Genomic DNA, 27661 nt, shown 5'->3' with positions numbered 1-27661 from the left:
AAAGGGTGGGGGTAGGAGGGAACTTTCCTTGGTGGGACCTCGGGCAGTTCTGCTGCAAGTCCACCCCGCCTGGCTCCCGGACAGGTGCTTGGGGCCCTGCAGGCAGACGCGAACTCGGGCGGGGTCCAGGCTGTCTGGGCGCCCGGGCTCCGCAGCCCTGGAGGCCAAGGCAGGTGCCTCAAGGTGCGGTTTCCTCCTGCCCAGTTGCAAACTTGAACAGGGGGCGCAGCAGTGGCCCGGGTCCGCCCCCAGCCTCCCCCGGTCGCTTTCAAACTCTCCTGGTACCTACCCCGCGCGTGTTCCTTGCCCGCCAACAAGCTGGTCTCGGAGGGAAGGAAAGTGAAAGAGAAACAGAGCCGCTGCGGCCTGGCCGGTCCCCGCGCCCCGTCTGCCCTCCCCCTGCAGGCGGGAGCGCGCCGGCTCCGCGGGGCCACTCTGCTGGGGCCCGATAGGGCGCAGCGGCCTCCGCTGGCTGGTGCCGCCTCCAAGGGCAGCTCCGCCCCTCCAACTGCCGGCGCCCCGCCCGCCCCGCCCGCCCCGCCCGCTCTGCGCTCCCTGCAGGTGCCGGCCACCAGTATCCACGCTCCACCACCACGCACAGCACAGCGGTGACAAGATGAATTTTGCTGCTTCTCTCTCGCCACCAACTCCACCCGTTTGTCTCATCACAACAATGGCATGATTTCCCTGGTGATCCTGAAAGCTGCTAGCAGTGCTGTTACTGGGTGCAATGACCTGCTGGGCTGTGCCTGTCCTAAGCTAGTCCTACCTGGGCTACCACAGGCAACTAGGAACATCCTTTGATTTGCATGTTACTTAAAAATCTCTGATCCACTTGTTACTGTGGGTTGGGTTTAGAGATGATGACTGTTGGCAGCTGTGAGAAAGTACCCTGTGTTTGTGTGTGTGGTGGTGGTGGTGGGTGATTGTGAAAAAATATATATTACTGTTTAAAGGGTTAAGACTGTTGGTGTACTGCCCCAAAGTAAGACTCTGGGGTGTGGGGTAGGGTTCAGGTCCTGGAACATGATGGCAGAGGAGGACCTGGTGAGGGTTGAATTGTTATGTGGAAAACTGGGAAATGTTATGCATGTACAAACTATTGTGTTTTGCTGTCGACTGTAAACCAGTAATCCCACAATAAATAAATGTAAAAAATAAAGAGTTAAGATAGATAAACTCAATAACTCCTGGTAGGGTTTGAGATCTACAAGAGGCCACTCACTGCAAAAACTATGCGTATGTAGTATATATACACACATACATGAAAGTGTACATTAAAGGAAGTCCTCAAAGTAATCCCTTTGCATTGCATCCCACAAACATGCAAATTTCCAGTACAACCACTATACTTTGTTCATTACAAGTTAGGTCCTTTGCTGCTTAGGTGGCTGTTATCTAATAATCTTTGTATGTATGTACACAACCACACTGATGCATAAACATAAAAACCTCAAACACCTGGTTAAAAAAATAATGAAAGAAATTACAATAGGAGATGTTACAAAGGGACAAGTTTTCTGGCCTAGACTCAGACTGTAAGTATATAAGCATAGGACATTCAGCTACTTGTGCTGTTTCTTCTCTCTTTGCACTGCTTCCCAGTAACTCACCTTACAGTTCCTCAGTTCTGACAGTGGGACTGGAGCAAACTACAGAAAGCTCAATATAAGCGACTAGTTTAGATAACAAATTTCAAGTATCAGAGGGACTCTCCAGTAAATGAAGGCCTGGAAGCAACTGTAAAAAAGAAGCAGATAAAAGAAACAGATCTGGGAGTACTTTTATCATCAATCTACTTCAGCTTTCTCATTTTACAGATGTAAAAGCTAATTTCATGAAAAGTTGTGAATTCACAATCCCAGAGCTGGTTTGGAGAGAGCCAAGACCAAAACAAACATTCCTGTTTTTTTTTTTACAGCCCCTCAAGAAAAGTTCTAAAGTCCCCCAAATAATGAATCTGCTAATGAAAAGATTAACTTAGAACAAAGGAACAAAGGAATAGGAAAGTGGAGGAGGGTGAGAAATGATTGCTTAGGTGTATGTATTTAGGAGTGAACTTGAAAATGGTGATTTTGTTCAAGTAGCATCTTTCCTCATTTTCTGACGATCAGTTGAGACTCAGAGAACCACAAATGGCTCTCAATAATACTTGGAACCACTTGTGGAACTATCTACATACTTAACAAATGTTTTCATTATTCTATATTTTATGTCTAGATTTTCATTTGAGTCAAGGCTAGGGAATGATCAGAAAATGTATAGAACAAAATTTACAATCATTCTTTGCCTAATAAATTACCATCTGTGGTATTTTTCAATAGCATAACTTACCTAAAAATAGGAGTATAGCTTTCCACTCCCTGTCTAATAACCCTTTTTCAATATTGTAAATTATTTTATACCAAAGTATGCTGTTTAATCTTTTGGCATCGGATGTCTTTCATATAACACGACCTTCTACAACCAAAATATCTTCCTAAAGAAATTTTAGAACACAGTAAAATTTAACATGCATCCTATTGGCTCCAAATGTATTTATTGTATGGATATTAAAGCTCAAATTATGATTGCTTAAAATCAATGATGGAGGGCTGGAAAAGGAACAGAGAACTGAAGAGCTTCCAATTATCCATGAATATGACTCTTTTCTTACTGCACCCATTCCTAACAGTCAATAATCTCCAAGGACTTTCTACTAAAGATCACTTGAATCCTTCTACTTAACCTACCCTGGTTTAAATCACTATCATATCTACCACCCATTATTGTAATGATTTCTAAAGTAGTTTCTCTAAAGATCTTCTATGCCAAACCGTTCTCAACCAAAGAGTAAGAAGTCAAGAGGACTCTAAAACAAAACAACAAACAACATTGTTTTTGAATAAAGCCCAAACATATAAGGCCTTTTCAAAGAGACACCTACCTCTTCTCTAGACGCTCTCTTGAACACCATACTACAGCCATAGTGAAATTCTTCCTCTCTCTAATAAGAGTATCCTGTCCTAATCCTCCTTCTCTCCCAACCCTTACTAAATCTAGAGAAAGAGAAACAGAAGACAGAAAGAAGGAGAGAGACATGCTGCACTGCTTGGTCCCCCCTGCAGGTGAAGACTGGGCATTTGAGCCAGGGTTCTTGCTCCTGGTAACATGCATACTCTACTGTGTGAGCCACCAGCCAGCCAGCCTTCTTTCAGTTTACATTACACAGTCTTGGATTATCTGATTTACTTGTCTGAGGAGTGTAGTCCAGTGGATACATCCCTAGCAGAATGTGTGGCAAATTCTAATAAATATTGACTGAAAAACTGAATAATCTCACACCCTTTAAGACATAGTCTCCGTATTTTTTCCTGAGTTTTTCCTTCTGGAGGGGTCTTTACAACCATTCTTTACTCTGTCCTCTAGGAATATTTATTAAAAACACACCAAGGAGGAGAGACTTATCCACAATAAATAATTATGAACAATATACAGCAAATGTATTCATTAAAAGTGTCAAATGGAAAATGAGCAAAAAAAACAACTAACTGAAAGAGAATGCTGTGGGTGGTCAAGAAATTAGTCTTATATGGTTAAGACTTTCAGTCATTAAAAACAGAAAGGCAAAATACCAAAAGCTATTTGGAGTCAGCTAAAAAAAAAAAAAGTCAGTAAACTAAAAGTGAGTAAGATACAAAGCACTAAGCAAAGGGCCAAGGCTACTCAGCAGAAGATCATGCAACTAGCTAACTGCCTACTATAAATCACTCCAAATACATTATGCTAAAGAGAAACATTTTTCCTTGTGTGGCAGAAAAACTAGCTGTATTTTCTTTACTGTGATGTAAATAGTTAGCTGAGGTAAGTTCTAACTATATTGAAGGGACAGAGAAAATAACCAAAATATGTACAGGCTAATAATCAGAACTATTCTATTTTGAAACATCACTACTATTTTAATAGATTAAATACCCGAGGATCACATATGGGACAAGTGATTTGCATGCAATAATACAATTATACCATATCTGAATATAAATGATTCTAAGGAATGATTGTAGAAAGAAAATGTCTTGCCAAAAATACAAAGCTCAACTGAGGAAAGTTCAATATAGAAACTTGGTGACATAAACATTTAAATGTCAGGGAAGACAAAGGAATTTTAAGTCCTCTGATTTTACAGAGAGCTGTGCCTTAGAAGGACACTAGACATAGAGTCAAGGGAATCTCATTTTTACTTTACTATTTTTAAACTTTATTAAGGGTTATAGCACAGTTTTTTTTAATTTTTTTAAATATTTTATTTTATTTATTTATTCCCTTTTGTTGCCCTTATTGTTTTATTGTTGTAGTTATTATTGTCATCGTTGTTGGATAGGACAGAGAGAAACGGAGAGAGGAGGGGAAGACAGAGAGGGGGAGAGAAAGATAGACACCTGCAGACCTGCTTCACCGCCTGTGAAGCGACTCCCCTGCAGGTGGGGAGCCGGGATCCTTATGCCGGTCCTTGATAGCACAGTTTTTGTTGACAAATGGGTACAAATTCTCACTCCCAAATTTAGTCCCCTTAAACCATCATGTAACAGGACCTCAATACCCTCCCCTGCCTCAGTTTCCTCCCTCCTCTTTCCGCAGAATTCCCTGCTTTGGTGCAGTACACCAAACTCAGTCCAAGTTTTACTTTGTGTTTAACCTTTCTTGCTTCTGCTCTTATTTTTTTAAGTTTCACCTATGAGTAAGATCATCTGGTATTCATCCTTCTCCTTTGGGTTATCTAACTTAACATGATTCCTTCAAGCTCTATCCATGATGAAGCAAAAGATATGAGAATCTGGTTTTCAGAGAAGACAAAATCACTTAGCCTCCCTTGGTTTCATTCTTTTCCCAGGAAAATTTAGATTAACTTAGTTTCCTTTTTAAAAAATTATTTATTTTTGGATAGAGCCAGAGAGAAATTGAGCGGAGTGATAGAGGAGAGAGACAGAGACATTTACAGCCCTGCTTCACTATTCATGAAGTTCTTTCCCTGCAGATGGGAGCCAGGGGCTTGATCCTGGTTTTTTCTACACTGTACTGTGTGTACTTAACCAGGTGGACCACCTTCTGTAACATTATTTCATAACATTATTTCCATAGTCACTAATCTACAGGAAAGATTCTCTTTATACACATAAGTATTATAAGCATTATGTATAAAATTAAAGAAGATAAATGAGAAATTGCTTTTAAAATTGCAACCTGTGAAGGATTATAAAAATATGAAGCATTAAAATAGAACTTGTACCACCTATCAGACATCCTAATACTAAGACATATCCAAAACATATTTGTAAAATGAATGAGGCACTTCAGGCAAGGCAATGGGCTATGATACAGCTTCCTCCAAACTCAATCATTACCACACCCAATTTTCACAAACAAAATTAGAAACCTAATTTAAATATATACAAAAACTAGTTCCCACCAAAATGTTTAGTAACTTAGGTTAAACATTGCAAAAAAAAAGGTGTGTTAAAGTTGTCTTCACTTCCCTCAAATGAGAAATAGTAGAAATGTTTTCACTACAGTGGGGTCATGATTAACCCATGTAAGCTATCAAGTGAGCTATGTATTTGCAGCTCACTAGTTAGTAGACTTCTTCACTCACAGGAAGGGACAAAGACCAAGGGAGCAGTCAAGGCTTTAGCTATGAGTTAACGCTTAACAAGCTATTAACTGTAACACTCTGTGGATGAAGAGACTGGTGATCGAGCAAGAGGAAGGGAAAACATATCCGAAAGAGAAGATGACAAACCATCAGAAATAATCTCTCTTTTATGCCACAGTTCCATCCTGAACCAAAATCAAACAACAGAAATATCTTAAACATATAAGGCAAAACTGTGTGTTCATAGTGTCCCCAATTATTTGAAGACTTAATGACTTAAGATATAAACTGAGTTCTGTTTAGGCCTGCAGAAAATGTTAGAAAAATAAACCCTGGGGCCAGGTGCTGGTTCACCTGGTTGAGCACACATGTTACAGTGCTCAAGGAGTCAGGTTCGAGCTGCCCAGTCTCCACCTGCAGGGGAAAAGCTTCACAAGCAGTGAAACAGGTCTGCAGTTGTCTCTCTTTCTCTCTCCCTATCTCCCCTACCCTCTTGATTTCTGGCTGTCTCTATCCCATAAATAAAGGTAATAAAAAATACAAAAAGAAACCCTAAAATAGTTTCAGAAGTGGTGGTCTCTTGTTCTTGACAGTTCAAAAATAAAGCAGCAGCATTTATCTTGAATGGTGTCATTGTATTTATATGTTAAAATGGGGTTATCATAGCAGACTAAAAATTTTCTTCAAGGCATCAAAGCTTTCTCTTGATGAGATGCTAAACAAAATAACCAGCAATAAAGCTTCATAGCTTACATGATGAATGAAAATGCAAGATGGCCACACCTCTCCTCTCCCCAGTCAACTAGGAATACCAAAGGAGACCTCTTGGGACCACAACAAGACAGGACTAGAACAATTTCAGAAACCCACCAAATCACCAGTGAATACAAACACGGGTGGCTCCTGTACAGAGAGAAGCCTAGGGAGAGATTAAGAGGCTGGTAACAGTCCGGCAGTTTACCAGTTGAGACTCCTCCTCCAGTCTGTTTCACCAACAAAAAGAGGGCTGAAAGGAGGAGAGGATGCCCCTAAGACTGACCAAATGCAATTGTGAGTCTCCACTGCTACTGCTCTAAGAACCTGGAGCAGCAGCAGGGAGGCCCTGTGCTGATAACAGGGGACAGAGAACTAACCAAGAAACTCAGGAGAAGATCTATACCTCAGTGGCCTAGCAGAGGAGCTATGAGAGTCTCTTTGCATAACCACTGGATTATCTCTGCCACACACTGCTTTATCTCTTGGTCAGGAGTCAGTGAAGAAGCCAACTTATAGTTTAAAAGCCCTCAGGCTCCCATAGCCTAAAGGGGAAAAAAAAAAGAACAAAAGAAGATTTTAAGCCACTGAGCTCCAACTCAGGGATTAAAATAATATTGAAAACACTGTCAAATTCCACAACTGTGAATGCTTAAAGTACTGTACACAAGTCAATCCAGGCAAGAGTGATCAGTAATTTGAAAAGTACTGAGAGAGGGACCTCATAACATACTATATAGAATGGTTAAACCAACAAGAACAAATATTGGAGAAATGAACCAGGACAAGAGTCCAGCTAAAAGCCACCCAAAGGTTGAAGCACAAAATAATGAGGTCAACATCCAAACACCAGTTAAGGAAATAATCACAGGAGTGAGTAAAGAGTTTTAAAGAATTGTCATCAGAAATGCAGAAACAACAAATGAGACCCTGGTAAAAAACACTAATTATCTCAAGGTTATTAGAGAGCAAAAAGCTGAAACAGCTGAGATAAGAACACAATTAGCTGAACAAGCTAAAACAGTATCAGAACAGGGTAACAAAATAGATGAACTCCAGAAAATAGTAGAAGGGAGAGAGAATAGAATCAATGAGGCTGAAGACAGAATTAGCAAGCTTGAGGACGAATTAGAGACAACTAAAAAAGAAGTAAGAGATCTCAAAAAGAGATTAAGAGATACTGAAAACAAAAACAGAGACCTATGGAATGACTTCAAAAGAAATAATATACGCATTATTGGCTTACCAGAGGAAGAAAGAGAGGGAGGGGAAGAAAGCATTCTTCAGGACATAATTGCTGAGAACTTCTATAGTCTAGAAAACATCAAAGACAGAAAGGCTCAAGAAGTCCAGAGGGTCCCAAACAGAATTAACCCAGATTTAAAGACACCAAGACACATCCTATTTAGAATGGAAAGGAAAAAGGATAAAGAAAGGATCCTGAAGGCTGTGAGAGAAAAACATTCACCTACAGAGGAAAACCCATAAGATTAGCCGCAGATTTCACCATACAAACACTATATGCCAGAAGAGAATGGCAAGATATCTACTGAGTGTTCAATGAGAAAGGCTTTCAACCAAGACAACTGTATCCTGCTAGACTGCCCCTCAGATTAGATAGAGGCATAAAAACCTTCTTAGACAAGCAACAGTTGAAAGAATCGACTATCACCAATCCTTCCCTGAAAGAAGTTCTGAAAGGTCTCCTATAAACAATATATCAGAACACTCTAAAAATCTACAAGAATGGCGTTAAAATATCTTCAATCTTTAATATCAATCAATGTCAATGGCCCAAATTCAACTACTAAAAGGCAGAGAGTAGGAAGATGGATCAGAAAACACAACCCAACAATATGCTGTCTACAGGAAACCCACCTAACTCAACAAGACAAACACGGACTCAAAGTTAAAGGATGGAAAACTATCATACAAGCCAATGGCCCACAAAAAAGGGGGGGAAGGAACAGCTATTCTCATATCTGACATGATAGACTTTAAAATTAATAAAATTAAAATATTTAGGGATGGACACTATTTAATGTTCAGTGGATTAGTCAATCAAGCGGACTTAACAATTATTAACATCTATGAACCCAATGAGAAGCCATCTAAATACATCAAACATCTACTGAAAGAGCTACAGCAATATATTATTAACAGCAACACACTAATAGTAGGAGAATTCAACACCTCACTCTCTCAACTTGACAAATCATCCAGGCAGAAAATCAATAAAGACATGAGGGAACTAAATGAGGGGATAGATAAGCTAGAACTATTAGACATTTTCAGAGTCATTCATCCCCAAAAACGGGAATACACATTTTATTCAAGTCCACATGGGTCATTCTCAAGGACAGACCATATGTTAGGCCACAAAGACAGCATCAGAAAACTCAAGAGCATTGAAATCATCCCAAGCATTTTCTCAGACCACGTGGAATTAAACAAACACTTAACAATTAACAAAAGATTCCTAATAGTCCCAAAATGTGGAAGGTCAACAGTACACTACTTAACAACTACTGGGTCAAAGAGAAAATAGAGGAAGAAATCAAAACGTGTTGAGAGTTCAATGAAAATGAAGACACAAGCTATCAAAATATTTGGGAAACAGCTAAGGTAGTACTGAGAGGAAGTTCATAGCCATACAAGCACACATTAGGAAACAAGAAAAAGCACAAATAAACAGCCTGATTGAACATCTTAAAGACCTAGAAGAAGAATAATAAAGGAACCTTAAAACAAACAGAAGGACAGAAATCACTAAAGTTAGGGCAGAAATCAATAACATTAAAAATAAGAAAACCATACAAAAGATCAATGAAAGTAAATGTTAGTTCTTCGAAGAGTGAACAAAATCAATAAACCTTTAGCCAGACTCACAAAACAAAAAAGGGAGAAGACCCAAATAAATCAGATCATAAATGAAAGAGGAGATATCACAACAGACACCACAGAAATTCAACATATCAAGTTAGACTTCTATGAACAACTTTATGCCACCAAACTAGAGAACCTGGAAAAAATGGGCTATTTCCTAGATACCTATGAACTTCCAAAATTAAATAAAGAGGAACTAGCTAACATGAACAGGCCCATCATAGCTAATGAAATTGAAACAGTTATCAAAAACCTTCCCAAGAATAAAAGTCCTGGACCAGATGGTTTTATAAATGAATTATATAAAACCTTCAAAGAAGAACCAATTCCTCAACTTTTAAAAGTCTTCCAGAAGATTGAAGACACTGGAATATTTCTTTCCAGTTTCTATGAAGCCAACATCACTTTGAAACCAAAAGCAGACAGGGACACAAACAAAAAAGAAAACTACAGAACAATGTCTCTGATGAACATAGATACTAAAATATTGAACAAAATTCTAACCAACTGGATACAGCTGTCTATTCTAAAGATAGTTCATCATGTCCAAGTGGGTTTAGTCTATTCTAAAGATAGTTCATCATGTCCAAGGGATGCAAGGTTGGTTTGATATATGTAAATCAATCAACATGATCCACCACATTAACAAAAACAAGACCAAAAACCACATGGTCATATCAATAGATGCAGAGAAAGCCTTTGACAAAATCCAACATCCCTTTATGATCAAAACACTACAAAAAATGAGAACAGATGGAAAATTCCTCAAGATATTAAAGTCTATATATAGCAAACCTACAGCCAACATCATACTCAATGGTAAAAAGCTGGAAGCATTTCCCCTCAGATTAGGTACTAGACAGGGATGCCCACTATCACCGTTTACTATTTAACAGTGTTGGAAGTTCTTGCCATAACAATCGGGCAGGAGCAAGGAACTAAAGGGATACAGATTGGAAGAAAACAAGTCAAACTCTCCCTATTTGCAGATGACATGATAGTATACATAGAAAAACCTAAGGAGTCCAGCAAGAAGCTTTTGGAAATCATCAGGCAATACAGTAAGGTGTCAGGCTACAAAATTAACATTCAAAAGTCAGTGGTATTCCTCTACACAAACACTAAGTTAGAAGAAGCTGAAATCCAGAAATCAGTTCCTTTACTATAGCAACAAAAACAATAAAATATCTAGGAATAAATCTAACCAAAGAGGTGAATGACTTCTATACTGAAAATGATGAGTCACTACTCAAGGAAACTGAAAAAGACACAAAGAAGTGGAAAGATATTCCATGTTCATGGGTTGGAAGAATTAACATCATCAAAATGAATATACTAACCAGAACCATATAGAAATTTAATGCTATCCCCATCAAGATTCCAACCACATTTTTAGGAGAATAGAACAAAAGTTACAAATGTTTATCTGGAACCAGAAAAGACCTAGAATTGCCAAAACAGTCTTGAGAAGAAAGAACAGAACCGGAGGCATCACACTCCCAGATCTCAAATTGTATTATAGGGCCATTGTCATCAAAACTGGTTGGTACTGGAACATGAATAGACACACTGACCAGTGGAATAAAGTTGAGAGCCCAGAAGTAAGCCCCCACATCTATGGACATCCAATCTTTGACAAAGGTGTCCAGACTATTAAATGGGGAAAGCAAAGTCTCTTCAACAAATGGTGCTGGAAAAAATGTGTTGAAACATGCAGAAGAATGAAACTGAACCACTGTATTTCACCAAACACAAAAGTAAATTCCAAGTGGATCAAGGACTTGGATGCTAGACCAGAAACTATCAGATACTTAGAGGCAAATATTAGCAAAACTCTTTTCTGCATAAATTTTAAAGAGATCTTCAACGAAACTAATCCAGTTACAAAGAATACTAAGGCAACCAGAAACACATGGGACAACATCATATTAAAAAGCTTCTACACAGCAAAGGAAACCACTTCACAAACCAAGAGACCCCTCGCAGAATGGGAGATCTTTACATCAGACAAGAGGCTAATAACCAGAATACATAAAGAGCTTGCCAAACTCAACCACAAGAAAACAAATAATCCCATCCAAAAATGGGGGGAAGACATCCACAGAATATTTACCACAGAAGAGATCCACAAAGTCGAGAAACATATGAAAAAATGCTCCAAGTCTCTGATTGTTAAAGAAATGCAAATAAAGACAACAATGAGATACCACTTCATCTTGTGTGAATGTCATACATCAGAAAAGGTAACAGCACAAATGCTGGAGTGGTTGTGGGGTCAAAGGAACCCTCCTACACTGCTGGTGGGAACGTCAATTGGTCCAACCTCTGTGGAGAACAGTCTGGAGAACTCTCAGAAGGCTAGAAATGGACCTACCCTATGACCCTGCAATTCCTCTCCTGGGGATATATCCTAAGGATCCCAACACACCCATCCAAAAAGATCTGTGTATACATATGTTCTTAATAGCACAATTTGTAACAGCCAAAACCTTGAAGCAACCCAGGTGTCCAACAACAGATGAGTGGCTGAGCAAGTTTATATTTATACAAAAATGGAATACTACTTAGCTATATATAATGGTGACTTCACTGTTTTCAGCCGATCTTGGATGGACCTTGAAAAACTCATGTTAAGTGAAATAAGTCAGAAACAGAAGGGCAAATATGGGATGATCTCTCTCTCTCTCTCTCTCTCTCTCTCTCTCTCTCTCTCTCTCTTTCTCTCCCAGAAGTTGAAACCAAGATCTGAAAACAGAAGTAGACCCTGAACTAGAATTGGCGTATTGCATCAAAGTAAAAGACTCTGGGGGTGGGGGGGGCAATACATGTCCAAGAATGATGACAGAGGACCTAATGGGTGTTGTATTGTTATATGGAAATCTGGGAAATGTTATGAATATACAAACTATTATATTTACTGTTCAATGTAAAAAATTAATTCCCCAATAAAGAAATAAAAAAAAAAAAACAGAAAAAAAAAGGAAAATGCAAGATGGCCTTATAGAAAGGTAATTTACAGAAAATACTCGCCATACATCAAAAAGGACAGCAGCAACAAATGCTGGAGAGGATGTGGGGACAGAGGAACCCTTTTACATTGCTGGTGGGAATGTAAATTGGTACAGCCTCTGTGGAGAGCAGTCTGGAAAACTCTCAGAAGGCTAGACATGGACCTTCCATATGACCCAGTAATTCCTCTCCTGGGGTTATACCCCAAGGACTCCATAACACCCAACCAAAAAGAGGTGTGTACTCCTATGTTCATAGCAGCACAATTCATAATAGCTAAAACCTGGAAGCAACCCAGGTGCCCAGCAACAGATGAGTGGCTGAGAAAGCTGTGGTATATATACACAATGGAATACTATGCAGCTATCAAGAACAATGAACCCACCTTCTCTGACCCATCTTGGACAGAGCTAGAAGGAATTATGTTAAGTGAACTAAGTCAGAAAGATAAAGATGAGTATGGGATGATCCCACTCATCAACAGAAGCTGATTTAGAAGATCTGAAAGGGAAACTAAAAGCAGGACCTGATCAAATTGTAAGTAGGGCACCAAAGTAAAAACCCAGTGGTGAGGGGTAGACATGTAGCTTCCTGGGCCAGTGGGGGGTGGGAGTGGGTGGGAGGGATGGGTCACAGTCCTTTGGTGGTGGGAATGGTGTTTATGTACACTCCTAGCAAAATGTAGACATATAAATCAGTAGTTAATTAATATGAGAGGGGGAAATCAATTGTATGTCTCAAAGTTTCTCAAAAGACAAACTGAATATTTTTAATATATAGGCTATGTATTTGATATGCGGACTCTCTCAAAAGCCTAGACCAAGTAGATTAGAAGCATCCAATAGCACAGCTATATACAAGATACTGGGTACTGTACAGCAAACCATAACAAAGGGACTTTTCAAAGTTAACCCAATTAACAAATAATGTGATGATAATATTAACTATCGATTGTCTTTTTGAACCCTAAGAACAGCAGGAACCTCACATCTTCACTATAGAGCCCCTACTTCCCCCAGTCCTGGAACCCTTGGATAGGGCCCACTTTCCCGTATGCATCTTCCAATCCAAACCAAATAATATTGCATCTGCCGATCACAACCTAACCAAAGCAACGATTGCCACCTCAACATACTTCACCTCAGACTGTATCCAGAGACTTCACGTGTGGAATGACAACCCTTCAGCTTCATTACTTGGATGAGACCTTTCCTTTTATAGTACACTCTAATTTCATCTCAGGTAGTTCACTTTCTAACAAAGTCCCATAACCTAGATATACACCAGTTTCTGTGAGAGAGAGCTTATGTGCACACGTATCCATAAACTACTGCAAAATATATACCTGAAAGCAGAAGTACACTAGAGTTTGCAGTTCCAGATGCCACCAGGATGCTGGCTAGGCTTCTCTGGATTGAAGACCCCACCAATGTGTCCTGGAGCGCAGCTTCCCCAGAGACACAACTTACTAGGGAAAGAGAGAGGCAGACTGGGGGTATGGACCGACCAGTCAATGCCCATGTTCAGCGGGGAAGCAATTACAGAAGCCAGACCTTCTACCTTCTGCAACCCTCAACGACCCCGGGTCCATGCTCCCAGAGGGCTAGAGAATGGGAAAGCTACCATGGGAGGGGGTGGGTTATGGGGATTGGGCGGTGGGAATTGTGTGGAGTTGTATCCCTCCTACCTTATGTTTTTGTTCACTAATCTTTTCTTAAATAAAAAATTTTAAAAAAATAATTAAATAAATAAATAAATAAACACTTAAAAAAAATACTCGCCATGAGGGTAATGCTTTTTAAATCAATACTTTTTATCATTATCATTATTACACTTTTTAACTAATTTTTAATACTCTATTATGTACTGATCAGAGACAAAGAGAAATCAAGAGGGCAGGGGAGGTAGAGAGGGAGAAAGGGAGACACCTGCAACAATGCTTCACCACTCATGAAGCTTTTCCTCTATAAGTGAGAATCAAGGGCTCAAACCTGGGTCCTTTAGCACGGCAACATGTGTGCTCAACCAGGAGTGCCACCACCTGACTCTGCATTATTACATTTTATGATTATAGCTATACTCTATGAATAAATTCTAAAACCACATCGCCTCTTATTAATTTTTTTTCTGAGCAAAAAGGTGAACACATAGTTATATAGAACCAGACTCTGTAGTCAATACTGCCCAAATTCCAACACAGATATCATGTCTATATATATATGGAACAATTATGTGTCCCAGTTTTATCACTACTAAAATGGAAATAATAAAACACACATATTAGGGGATTTTTTTTTAATTTTACAAAATTACTTGTCAATAGGCATTTAAATCCACACCATTCCCACCACCAGAGTTCTGAATCTTCAGTCTCCCTTAGCAGTTTTTAAAAAAAATAAAATAGTATAAGCAATGTATTAAATAAAGTTACCATATTAAGTAAACAAATGCTCCCTTAAAATTTTTTTTTAACTGTTACCAGGGTTATCACTGAAGCTCAGTGACTGGAGGACAAAAACACTGCTCCCGGTGGCCATTTTTCACTTTTTTGTCACATTCTTTCTTCCTTCCTTTCTTCCTTTTTCTTTCTTTCTTTCTCTCTCTCTCTCTCTCTCTCTCTCTCTTTCTTTCTTTTTCTTTTCTTTCTTCCTTTCTCCATTTCTTTCTTTCTTTAATTTGATAGGACAGAGAAATTGAGGGGGGAGACAGAAATATATACAGAGACAGAGAGACACCTGCACACCTGCTGACAATTTCTGAAGCTTCTCCCCTGAAGATGGGGATCAAAGACTTGAAGCCAAATTTTTGCACATGGTAATGAGATTGCTTAGTTGAGTGTGCCACTACTTAACCCTCACACATACGCCCTTCCCCGCTTCTGAATTCTATGGATTTCACATGTATACCCTTTCCTCCTACCTGAACAGAACAACAATGAATTAGAGGCCATAACTTATGGTTAGATGATAAACACTTAGACTAAATGCATTAGGTGCAATTCATTTATGATAAGAATATATACATATATATGTATATATATGAGTCAGGCAGTAGTGCTGAGGGTTAAGCACAGGTGGCACAAAGGCAAAGTGCAAGGACAGGCATAAAGATCCTGGGTCGAGCCCCAGGATCCCCACCTGTAGGGGAGTCACTTCACAAGCAATGAAGCAGGTCTTCAGTTGTCTTTCTCTCCCCTTCTCTGTCTTCCCCTCCTCTCTCCATTTCTCTCTGTCCTATCCAACAACGACAACATCAGTAACAACAACAATAATAACTACCACAATAAAAACCAACAAGGAAACAAAAGGGAATAAATATTTAAACAAGTATATATATATATATATATATATACATAAGAATATGTAAAAAAGTATATATATACATATATATCTATATATACACATAAGTCAGATGCTTTTTTTTCTCCCTATAAAAATTTAAAATAAGGTTACTCTCTAAATGGGAAATGAATACAATATAAAGTTAAGTTTACATACTCATCTAAACATGAAATCAAGAAAAAAATGTACAAAGGTATCAAACAAGTTTTATAAACATTCAAAATTCCAATTACGAGACCTGGGCATAGTCTCAGAGAAGAACAAAACTGTGGCATATCTAGTGAACTAAAATATGCCCAGTTATCTTTTACACTGTTTGGAATAACTTTATGTAAGTAGAAAAAAAGAAAAGGATTTGGTGAATGGAACACCAGGTAGAACGCACACATTACCATGTACAAAGACCCAGGTTCAAGTCCTCAATGCCCACCTGTAGGGGGAAGCTTCACAAGCAGTAGAATATTGCTACCTATTTCTCTGTCTCTCTTTCTCTTTCCCTCTTTCTCTCTCCCTCCCCTACACCCTCCCAAACTCCCCTTTTCCTTAGAATTTCTCTGTCTCTATCCAAAACAGAGGGGGGAAGGGCAAAGGTTGCTAAGAAAGGTGGATTCATGCTGCAGACAGTGAGCCCCAGTAATAACACTGATAGAAATAAAATAAATAAATAGTGAAGAACACAAAAATGGAAGTACAAACAAACAGAATGTGGGCAGTGTATGGTCACTACTAGCTCAGACAACAACCCAATTTGGCAAACTATGAACCAGTCAAGAGAGATGTACGTTCTGACTCTAGTCAGGACTGGCTCACTTGTCCTGAATTATCATTCTTCATCTATAGCTCTGATACCTAAAAAATTATTTTTCAGCATTAATTTATTTTTTTATACTAGAAGAAATGCCTGAGGTGGAAAGTCAATAGATTGTGATACCTCTGTACTATAATTAACATTATCTCCGCAGACAATAATTTGGATCCACCTGTTTATCAGATTTCAGGCTCAGGGAAAAAAAAAACTAGTATAGCCACAGGCCCTTTGGAATACAACTAAAATATGACTAATAGCTATCTACAAAATGGAGGACCTACCCCCCAACTCTTCATCTGCACTATTCCAAGCCTTTAGGTTCACGATTAGTCAACAACTTATTTGGCTTTATATGTTAACTCTCTTTTCAGCCACCACATTCCAGATGCTAGCATGATGCCAACAGACTTCCCTGGATAACCCCACCAATGTTTCCTAGAGCCCAGATTCCCCAGAGCCCCACCCTACTAGGGAAAGAAAGAGACAGCTGGGAGTATGGACCGACCTGCCAAGTCCCATGTTCATCGGGGTGGCAATTACAGAAGCCAGACCTTCCACCTTCTGCATCCCACAATGACCTTGGATCCATACTCCCAGAGGGTTAAAGAATAGGAAAGCTATCAGGGGAGGGGACGGAATATGGAGTTCTGGTGGTGGGAACTGTGTGGGGTTGTACCCCTCTTATCCTATGGCTTTGTCAATGTTTCCTTTTTATAAATAAATAAATACTCTAGTTTTAATGTAACTGATGAATATCATGATACTGTTAAACTTTTCTGAGTAAGATAGTAAGATAGGACATAGGAAATTTAAACTTTTATTTGTTATTAATAGTATGTTACAAGATTGTAAGATTACAATGTATAGTCCCACACCACACCCACCATGGAAGTATACTATAGCCCCACCCTCCCAAAGATAGTCATTATAGTTCTCAAAAGTCTTAGTTTGCTTTTTTTGTGTGGCTTTTTGCTGTTGTTATTTTTTTGTCAAGTTCATGTAAATCAGATATCTAGATTCCATATGAGTGAAACTATCTGGTAGTTGTTTTTCTTCTCTTTAATTATTTTGCTAAGCATACTCACTCTTGTTCCATCTATTTGTTCCCAAAGGACACAATATTATTATTTTTTTATTGTAGAGTGGTATTCCATGGAATATATATCCCATGACTTCTTTAGCCAGTCATCTGATGATGGGCATTTAGGTTGCTTCTACTCTTTGGCTACTGTGAATATTGCAGCTATGAACACAGGGGTGCATATCTCCCTTCCAATTAATGTTTGTGTGTCCTTTGGAAAAATGCCTAAAAGTGATATTCCTGGGTCAAAAGGTAATTCCATTTATATTTGTTTTAAGAACTTCTAAAGGGCCTGCACAGTTTGCATTCTCACCAACAATGTAGCAGAGTTCCCTTTTCTCTACAGCCTCTCCAGCACCTGTCATTTCCTGGTTTATTGATTGAAGCCATTTTCTCAGGTGTGAGATGCTGTCTCACTGTTTTTAATTTGCATTTCTCTAATGATGAGTGAAGTGGAAAAATATGCCATTTCAGAACTGAGCACATTAAGAAAATTGTCATGGGCTGGAGAAAAGGCACAATGGTTAGCCAAAATGACTTTCATGCTTGAGGCACTAAAGGTGCCAGGTACAATCCTCAGTACCACCATAAACCAAAGCTGAGTAGTGTTTTGGTAATAAATAACTATTTTACTTTGGGCTAAGTCAAGTGCTAAACAAGATAGGCACATGGGTAGCATTTTCCTGTTTCTATAAAGCATATTTCATTCAGTCCATAAAGGTACAGTTAAGCCAGTCATAAAATGATAACTATTTTATGAGTCTAATTATATGAAGTACCCAGAGTAGTCAAAGTTATAAAGACAGAAAGGAGAATAAAAAGGAGGGAGAGGAAACAAACAGCTACTGTTTTAGTAGGTAGAAAGGTTCAGTTTGGGAAGATAAAAAGGTTCTAGAGATCAACACTGGTGATGGCTGCATAATAGTATAAATGTACTTTAATACTAAACAACATACTTTAAGTGGCTAAAGTCATGTTACATATACTTTGTTATAATAATAAAAATAAAAGCTTGGGAACATGGTTTCCTTTTCAAAAAAAAAAAAAGGAAAAATGTTGGCAAGATGGCTCACCACATTCATTCATCTGCTTTGTCCTACATACCACCCAGGCCCCCACTATATCACTAGGAGAAGCTTGGATGTTGTGGTATCTTTCCTTCTCTTTTTCTGTCTCTCTTTCTACCTTAAAAGTTGGTTTGCCAAAAGCATACAAGTATCATTTCATGGTGTCTTTTTAAATTTTTTTTTTAGTTATTTCTACTTGCTTGTTGTTTAAAATGATACTTGTATACTTTTGCCATTTTGGGGAGCTACTCACTTCCCTGATCTAGTCCCATTTCCAACTCTTACATAATCTCCCCAGACAACACCTTTGGTCCACCTGAATGTTAGCTGTCGTGCTCAGGCAAAATTTAGTAAAGTCATGGGACCCTTGGAATATACCTAAAACAGATCTTTTAGCTTTTTTTCCCCCCCAAAATGGAGACCCCAAAACTCATATGCTATATACTTGCCTTTAGCTTCCTGACTATTAAGCAATTTTTTCTGCTTTATATCTTAACTTTTTTCAGTCACCAGGTTCCAGATGATATTATGATGCCAACCTGTCTTCCCTGGGCAGACGACACCGCCAATGTGTCCTGGAACCCTGCCTCCCCAGAGTCCTGCCGACTAGGGAAAGAGAGAGGCAGGCTGGAAGTATGGATCAATCTGCCAATGCCCATGTTCAGTGGAGAAGCAATTACAGAAGCTAGATCTTCCACCCTCTGTACCCCGTAATGATTCTGGATCCATGATCATAGAGAGATAAATAGGAAAACTATGAAGGGAGGGGATGGGATATGGAGGTCTGGTGGTGGGAATTGTGTGGAATTGTACAGCTCTTATCCTGCTGTCTTGTTGATATTTTTTATTTTATAAATAAATTAATAATAATTTTAAAAAGTTGGTCTGGAGTGTTGAAACCCCCATGACAAAAGCAAAAAAATTTTTTTATTTTTTATTTATAAAAAGGTAACACTGACAAAAATCATAGAATAAGAGGGGTACAACTCCACACAATTCCCACCATCAGAAATCCATATCCCATCCCCTCCCAATAGCTTTCCTATACTTTATCACTCTGGGAGTATGGACCCAGGGTCATTATGGGTGGAAGGTCTGGCTTCTGTAATTGCTTCCCTGCTGATTAAGGACATTGACAGATTGATCCATATTCCCAGCCTGCCTCTCTCTTTCCCTAGTGGGGCAGGGTTCTGGGGAAGCTGGGCTCCAGGACACATTGGTGGGGTTGTCTGTCCAGGAAAGTCTGGTCAGCATCATGCTAGCATCTGGAACGTGGTGGCTGAAAAGAGAGTTAACATATAAAGCCAAACAAGTTGTTGACTAATCATGAACCTAAAGGCTGGAATAGTGCAGATGAAGAGTTGGGGGGGTAGGTCCTCCATTTTGTAGATAGCTATTAGTCATATTTTAGTTATGTTCCAAAGGGCCCTTATACCGACTCACAGAAGACTCTTTTGTACTTTTGCTTTCAGATATATATTTTGCCCTAACTTATGGATACATGTGAACATATGCTCTATCTTACAGCACCTGGTCTATATCTAGGCTTTGGGATTTTGTTAGGAAGTGAACCACCTGGAATGGAATTAGAGAATCCTATGAAAGGAAAGGTCTCACCGGAGTAAAAATCGGGGGCCAGGCAGTAGCACACTGAATTAAGTGCATACAGTATGAAGCACAAAGACTTGTGCAAGGATCTCAGTTCAAGTCCCTGGTTCCCCACAAGCAGGCAGGTCACTTCAAAAGCCACTGAAGCAATCTAATGATTAATCCTGAAGGTCTTCATTTAGATACTGTACAATATGAAATATGCATTTAGGGCAGGAACTAGCAGATTTTATCTGCATCAGGTTAGATAGTAAAAATTTTAGGCTTTGTGTGCTGTGTAGTAACTGTCCTAATTGACTCAGCTCTGCCAATGGCTGAAAGCTGCCCCAAACATGATGTTCACAGAAGTAGTTGTTTTCCAATTTAACAGGTTGCAGACTAGCTTTGACCCTTGAACTATAGTTTGACAATTTCTGAACCAGAAAACACAAATGACAGAAATTAGAAACTTTCCTATAAGGCTGGAGAAAAGCTCACTTGGATGTTGTGAAGCTCACTTGGATGTTGTGCTGCTTTTCCATGTGTGAGATCCAGGTTTGAGCCCAGGTTCCAGGGCCCTGAAAGAAGCTTTAGTGCTGTGGTCTCTTATAAAAAAGTAGAAAAGAAAGGAAAGGAAAAGAGAAAGAAAAAAAGAGGAGGGTAAGGGAAGAAAACTAAACTTGCTTTCTACCTTTCTTTCCTTTCCTTTCTTTCTTCTTTCTTTTGTGATAGTCTAAATCATTTATCTATGTTTTATTAGTGACTTAATATTGATTTACAAAACTATGGTGAAATAATACTATACTAAATAATAAAATTATAGTATAATAAAATTATACTATAATTCTAACAAACTGTTGATGGCAACTTCAAATCAGAACACTTTAGTAAAAAAAATTTTTTTTAAAGGCAATGAATAGAATATAGTAGGTTCAGTACCAAAAATAGTGGTATCACTATAATTATCATCATCAAACTATTCTGAGAGTTAGGAACAGAATAAAACTCAGAGATTTCTATTTTTATTTTTAAAAGAAAGTCTGTCATCCTAAAAAAAATAATAATATTAAACAAAAGCATTCTCTCCCTTTTGTCAAAAGGAGCAGGTTTTAATATCTCACCTCTTTGTTCAAGACACCAGATAGTAGTGCTAGCGGCATCTCAAGAACAAATCTTTGCCCATTCTACCTGGAATTCTAGAGTGCTGAGTAGTAAGCTCTCTGTTTACATACTTACAAGTAGTACTGAAAGCTGATCTGCCCTGGGGAAGTCATGCTGGAGTGGGTGTATAAATCAACTCCCAGCCTCAGTGGCCAGCTTCAGAACTCTGGATACAGGTCTGAGAAGAAGCCTTGAAGGACAGGCTGGTGAGAATTTACCACCCACCTCCTTTGAAGGACAGCAGCTGCAACCAAGAGCGGCACATTTGAAAAGGATACTGCAGCTGTGGGAATCAGATCTGGCCTGATTCCCTACAGAGAATGAGGCATGGCTCTATCTCCATGATGATAAACAAAAGAATTTACAGAGCTGGCAGATGAAGATGATATTTTTCCTTGTGGTTATTTGAATGAATTATATACAAATAAAGAAGAATCTGAGCAGGCTAACAATTTCAAAATACAGTGTTAATGTAAGTCATTAACACTCATGCCCATTCAGTATCTTGCTGAATTACAAATGAACAGGATTTGGTATTAGATTAGACACTAAGATTTAATTTTTCTTTTTTAAAAAATATTTTATTTATGCCTCTCCCAATCCATATCAAATAATACTGCATCTGCCCATTGCAACCTAATCAATGCAACGATTGCCACCTCAACATGCTTCAGCTCCGACTGTGTCCAGAGACTTCAGGTGTGGAACGACAACCCTTCAGCTTCATTACTCGGGTGAGACCTTTCCTTTCATAGTATTCTCTAATTCCATCCCAGGTGGTTAACTTTCTAACAAAGTCCCAAAACCTAGATATAGACCAGGTTCTGTGAGAGACAGCATATGTTCACACGTATCTGCAAAATATAGACCTGAAAGCAGAAGTACTAACTAGAGTTTGCAGTGAGTACACCCCCCCTAACACTTCCTCTCCTCTATTCCAACCTTTGGGTCCATGATTGCTCAACAATTTGTTTGGCTTTGTATGTTAACTCTCTTTTCAGCCACCAGGTTCCAGATGCCATCAGGATGCCGGCCAGGCTTTCCTGGACTGAAGACCCCACCAATGTGTCCTGGAGCTCCACTTCCCCAGAGACCCACCCTACTAGGGAAAGAGAGAGGCAGACTGGGAGTATGGACCAACCAGTCAACGCCCATGTTCAGTGGGGAAGCAATTATAGAAGCCAGACCTTCCACCTTCTGCAACCCACAATGACCCTGGGTCCATGCTCCCAGAGGAATAGAGAATGGGAAAGCTATCAGGAGAGGGGGTGGGATATGGAGATTGGGTGGTGGGAATTGTGTGCAGTTGTACCCCTCCTACCCTATGGTTTTGTTAATTTATCCTTTCTTAAATAAAACTAAATTTAAAAAAATTTGAAAAATAAGAAAACGCAAAGCAGATCTTGGACTAGAGTTGGTGTATTACACTAAAGTAAAGGACTCAGGGATAGGTGGGAGGATTTAGGTCCTGGAAAATTATGTCAGAGGACCTAGAAGGGGAGTAAATTGTTATGTAGAAAACTGAGAAATGTCATACATGTACTAACTACTTGTATTTTGTTTTGTTACTGTATTTTATTGTTTATTATAAACCATTAATCCCCCCAATAAAAAATTAAAAAGAAGAAAATTAGAAAAAATGTATTTATTTATTTTTAATGAAAGAAAGGAAGGAAGGAGGAAAAAGAGAAAGAAAGAAAGAAAGAAAGAAAGAAAGGAAGGAAGGAAGGAAGGAAGGAAGGAAGGAAGGAAGAAAAGAAAAGGAAAACAGAGTACTGTTCAGCTCTGACTACGTGGTGGTAGGGATTGAACCCAAGACCTCAGAGTCTCAGGCCTGAAAGTTTCTTGTATAACCATTATGCTATCTTCCCAGTCTAAGGTTTACTTTTTTCCTCCCCCAGATCACTGATCAGCTCGGGTTTATGGTGGTGCCGGGGATTAAACCTGGGAACCTGGGACTTCAGAGCCTCAGGTATGAGTCTCTTTGCATAACCATTATGCTATCAACCCCTACCCCTAATATTTACTTTTCCTAAAAAATATTTTATTGGTTTTAGTACTGGTAAAATAGTTCAACTGGATAGTGTGCTGCGTTGCCATGTGCATGACCCAGGTTCAAGTTCAACGTCTCCCACATTGAAAGAAGCTTCAGTACTGTGGTGTCTCTTTCTGTGTGCCTCTGTACTTCCCTGTCTTTATCTTATAGGTAAATAAATAAATAAATTCATTAAAAAGTTTACTTATTTCACGAGATGGGAGTTTCACATGAGAGAAGACAGAGCAGTAGTTTAGTGCATGTGGTGCTAAGGATTAAACCAGAAGCCTCAGGCATGCAAAGCCTGCAATCTCCAAGTTGAGCTGTTTCTACTGCAATTTAAAGTTACTAAATTATGAAAAGTACATAAATGTCCAAGGAAGAGATGTAATTACATGTAACCACTTATATGACCTTTTTACATTTCATTTCATTTTTTTTTGTCACTAGGGTTACCACAGGGGCTCTATGCCTATACAATTCTTCTACTGCTGGCATACTCTTTCTTGTTGTTTCTTTTCTATATTTTAAAGATAGATATTAAGAAAGAGAGAGGAGAGAAGGAGAGAATGAAATGGAGGAGGAGACGAAGGAGGAGGAAGAGGATGAAACACCATAGTACTTTATTGCAGATGAATCTTCCCCTCTGCAGATACTTTCATATGGTGGCAAGGGGCATCAACCCAGGATTGTGTGCTTGAGAAAGCGTGTGCTCCACTGGGTGAGAGATCTCCTGGTCCCTAGATGTTGGATAGTATGCCAGCTCCCCCTGGCTTCTGCTTAACCATATGCCTATATAGGGATAGATTTAATCCCATTCAAAGCTTTGGTCTATTTACATAAATCACTTTTACATTTACATAAAGCACCACACTCCCTCCAGGGCATTGGTGGTTTAGTGGTAGAATTCTCACCTGCTCCACCCCCTCTCCTTGTCACACCCTGATCCTCTCCTTGTCACACTCTGATTTTCACCAGTCACTTTTCGCTCCACCCTCTCTATATCACATCCTGTTTCCACCCTACTTGGAGAGTATAAAAACAGCTGCTCTTCTGATTAAAGACACTTGGAAATTGCTTTCCAGCTCCGAGAGTTCCAGAGTGTATCTCCTGCGAAGTTAGTGCGGCACGAGTTCCAGATCCCTTTCCCATGCAGCAGCCTAGATCGACTCCAGTTGAGTTCTCTACAACCCAGAGAGCACTAGCTCGGGAAGAAGTACCCTCAGGCTATCCCAGCACCTAGACCCACTTAAGATTTTAAAATGTAGGCTTTGATCCCAGGGCCTGGAGAAAGCTTACCTCCCAGAAGAGCACACAATTCATCATGCATTGAGGACTCAGGTTTGAGCCCCCTACTATTACATAGGAGCTCTATGCAGAAAGGAAGCTACATGTGAGATGAAGCTGTGGTGTTTCTCCTCTACTGTCACTGGCCCTCAATCTGGGAGGGGGAAAAAAAAAGAATCTACCAGGAGCAGTAGAATCACACAGATATGAAGGCTCAGTATAACCTTGGTTGGGAAAAATAATAAAAGAAATGAAAAAAGAAAAAAAAAACTGATGTGATGCCCAAATGACTTCTTAGATTTCTGGAAGGATGTTTATCACAAATACTGAGAAGGAAGCTATTTGAAACATTTTCTTAGCAGTATTTTCTCCAGGACCCATCCTTAAATCCTTTACATCAATGAAAGCTTAAGTTTTTATTTTATTTTTTATTTAAGAAAGGAGACATTAACAAAACCATAGGATAGGAGGGGTACAACTCCACACAATTCCCCCCACCCAATCTCCATATCCCCTCCCCTCCCCAATAGGTTTCCCATTCTTTATCTCTCTGGGAGTATGGATCCAGGGTCATTGTGGGTTGCCGAAGATGGAAGGTCTGGCTTCTATAATTGACTCCCCACTAAACATGGACGTTGACTGGTTGGTCCATACTCCCAGTCTGCCTCTCTCTTTCCCTAGTAGGGTGGGTCTCTGGGGAAGCGGAACTCCAGGACACATTGGTGGGGTCTTCAGTCCAGGAAAGCCTGGCCGGCATCCTGATGGCATCTGGAACCTGGTGGCTGAAAAGAGAGTTAACATACAAAGCCAAACAAATTGTAATACAATCATGGACCTAAAGGTTGGAATAGTGGAGAGAAAGCGTTAGGGGGGTACTCACTGCAAACTCTAGTGTGTGTACTTCTGCTTTCAGGTATATATTTTGCACTACTTTATGGATACCTGTGAACATAAGCTCTATCTCACGGAACCTGGTCTATATCTAGGTTTTGGGCCTCTGCTAGGAAGTTAACCACCTGGGATGGAATTAGAGAATACTATGAAAGGAAAGGTCTCACCCGAGTAATGAAGCTGAAGGGTTGTCGTTCCACACCTGAAGTCTCTGGACACAGTGTGAGCTGAAGCATGTTGAGGTGGCAGTCGTTGCACTGATTAAGTTGTGTTCAGTGGATGCAATATTATTTGATATGAATTTGGAGAGGCATGCGGGAAAGTGGGCCCTACCCTAAGGTTCCACGACTGGGGGAAATATAGGCTCTATAGTGGAAATGTGAGGTTCCTGCTCTCTTAGGGTTCAAAAAGACAATGGATAGTTATTGTTATCATCACATTATTTGGTAATTTGGTTAACTTTGAAAAGTCACTTTGTACACCTATGGACATCTAATCTTTGATAAGGGGGCCCAAAGTATTAAATGGAAAAAGGAGGCTCTCTTCAATAAATGGTGCTGGGAAAACTGGGTTACAACATGCAGAAGAATGAAATTGAACCACTTTATCTCACCAGAAACAAAAATAAACTCCAAATGGATCAAAGACCAAGATGTCAGACCAGAAACAATCAAATACTTAGAGGAAAACATTGGTAAAACAGTTTCCCACCTACACCTCAAGGACATCTTTGAGGAATCAAACCCAATTGCAAGGAAGACTAAAGCAGAAACAAACCAATGGGAGTACATCAAATTGAAAAGCTTCTGCACATCCAAAGAAACTATTAAACAAACAAAGAGACCCCTTACAGAATGGGAGAAGATCTTCACATGCCATACATCAGATAAGAAACTAATCACCAAAATATATAAAGAGCTCAGCAAACTTAGCACCAAAAAAGCAAATGACCCCATCCAAAAATGGGCAGAGGATATGAACAAAGCATTCACCTCAGAGGAGATCTAAAAGGCTAACGAACATATGAAAAACTGCTCTAGGTCACTGATTGTGACCTAGAGAAATGCAAATTAAGACAACACTAAGATACCACCTCACTCCTATAAGAATGGCATACATCAAAAAGGACAGCAGCAACAAATGCTGGAGAGGTTGTGGGGACAGAGGAACCCTTTTACATTGCTGGTGGGAATGTAAATTGGTACAGCCTCTGTGGAGAGCAGTCTGGAAAACTCTCAGAAGGCTAGACATGGACCTTCCATATGATCCAGTAATTCCTCTCCTGGGGTTATACCCCAAGGACTCCATAACACCCAACCAAAAAGAGGTGTGTACTCCTATGTTCATAGCAGCACAATTCATAATAGCTAAAACCTGGAAGCAACCCAGGTGCCCAACAACAGATGAGTGGCTGAGAAAGTTGTGGTATATATACACAATGGAATACTATGCAGCTATCAAGAACAATGAACCCACCTTCTCTGACCCATCTTGGACAGAGCTAGAAGGAATTATGTTAAGTGAGCTAAGTCAGAAAGATAAAGATGAGTATGGGATGATCCCACTCATCAACAGAAGTTGAGTAAGAAGATCTGAAAGGGAAACTAAAAGCAGGACCTGACCAAATTGTAAGTAGGGCACCAAAGTAAAAACCCTGTGGTGAGGAGTAGACATGCAGCTTCCTGGGCCTGTGGCGGGTGGGAGTGGGTGGGAGAGATGGGTCACAGTCTTTTGGTGGTGGGAATGGTGTTTATGTACTCTACTAGTAAAATGTAGTCATATAAATCACTAGTTAATTAGTACGAGAGGGGGGAAATTAATTGTATATCTCGAAGTTTTTCAAAACACAAACTGAATTTTTTCAATATATAGGCTGTGTAATTGATATGCAGACTCTCTCAAAAGCCTAGACCAAGTAGATCAGAAGCAACCAATAGCACAGCTATGTACAAGATACTGGGTACTGTACAGCAAAACCCTAACAAAAGGACTTTTCAAAGTTAACCCAATTACCAAATAATGTGATGATAACATTAACTATCCATTGTCCTTTTGAACCCTAAGACAGCAGGAACCTCACATCTCCACTATGGAGCCTCTACTTCCCTCAGTCTGGAACCCTTGGA

The 27661-nt window shown here is 39.5% G+C and overlaps 1 protein-coding gene across 4 annotated transcripts in view; it reads right to left on the bottom strand.

Moving 5' to 3' along the window:
* PCGF5 (polycomb group ring finger 5) overlaps positions 1 to 27661 on the bottom strand; it is a 189244-nt gene that overhangs the window by 105981 nt on the left and 55602 nt on the right. Inside the window, exon 1 of one of the 4 annotated variants that reach the window (XM_060191895.1) lies at positions 290 to 750. The exons of 1 other annotated variant lie outside the window; for it this stretch is intronic. The gene's annotated coding sequence lies outside the window, so the exon portion shown is untranslated. Of the gene's footprint in view, positions 1 to 289; positions 751 to 27661 lie in introns of those variants that run through there. 2 more of the 4 variants (XM_060191901.1, XM_007516806.3) reach the window with 2 other exon arrangements.

This window comes from Erinaceus europaeus, chromosome 1, assembly GCF_950295315.1.
Source record: "Erinaceus europaeus chromosome 1, mEriEur2.1, whole genome shotgun sequence".
NCBI classification, from domain to species: Eukaryota; Metazoa; Chordata; class Mammalia; order Eulipotyphla; family Erinaceidae; genus Erinaceus; species Erinaceus europaeus.
This window is presented reverse-complemented; position numbering and strand designations above follow the sequence as displayed.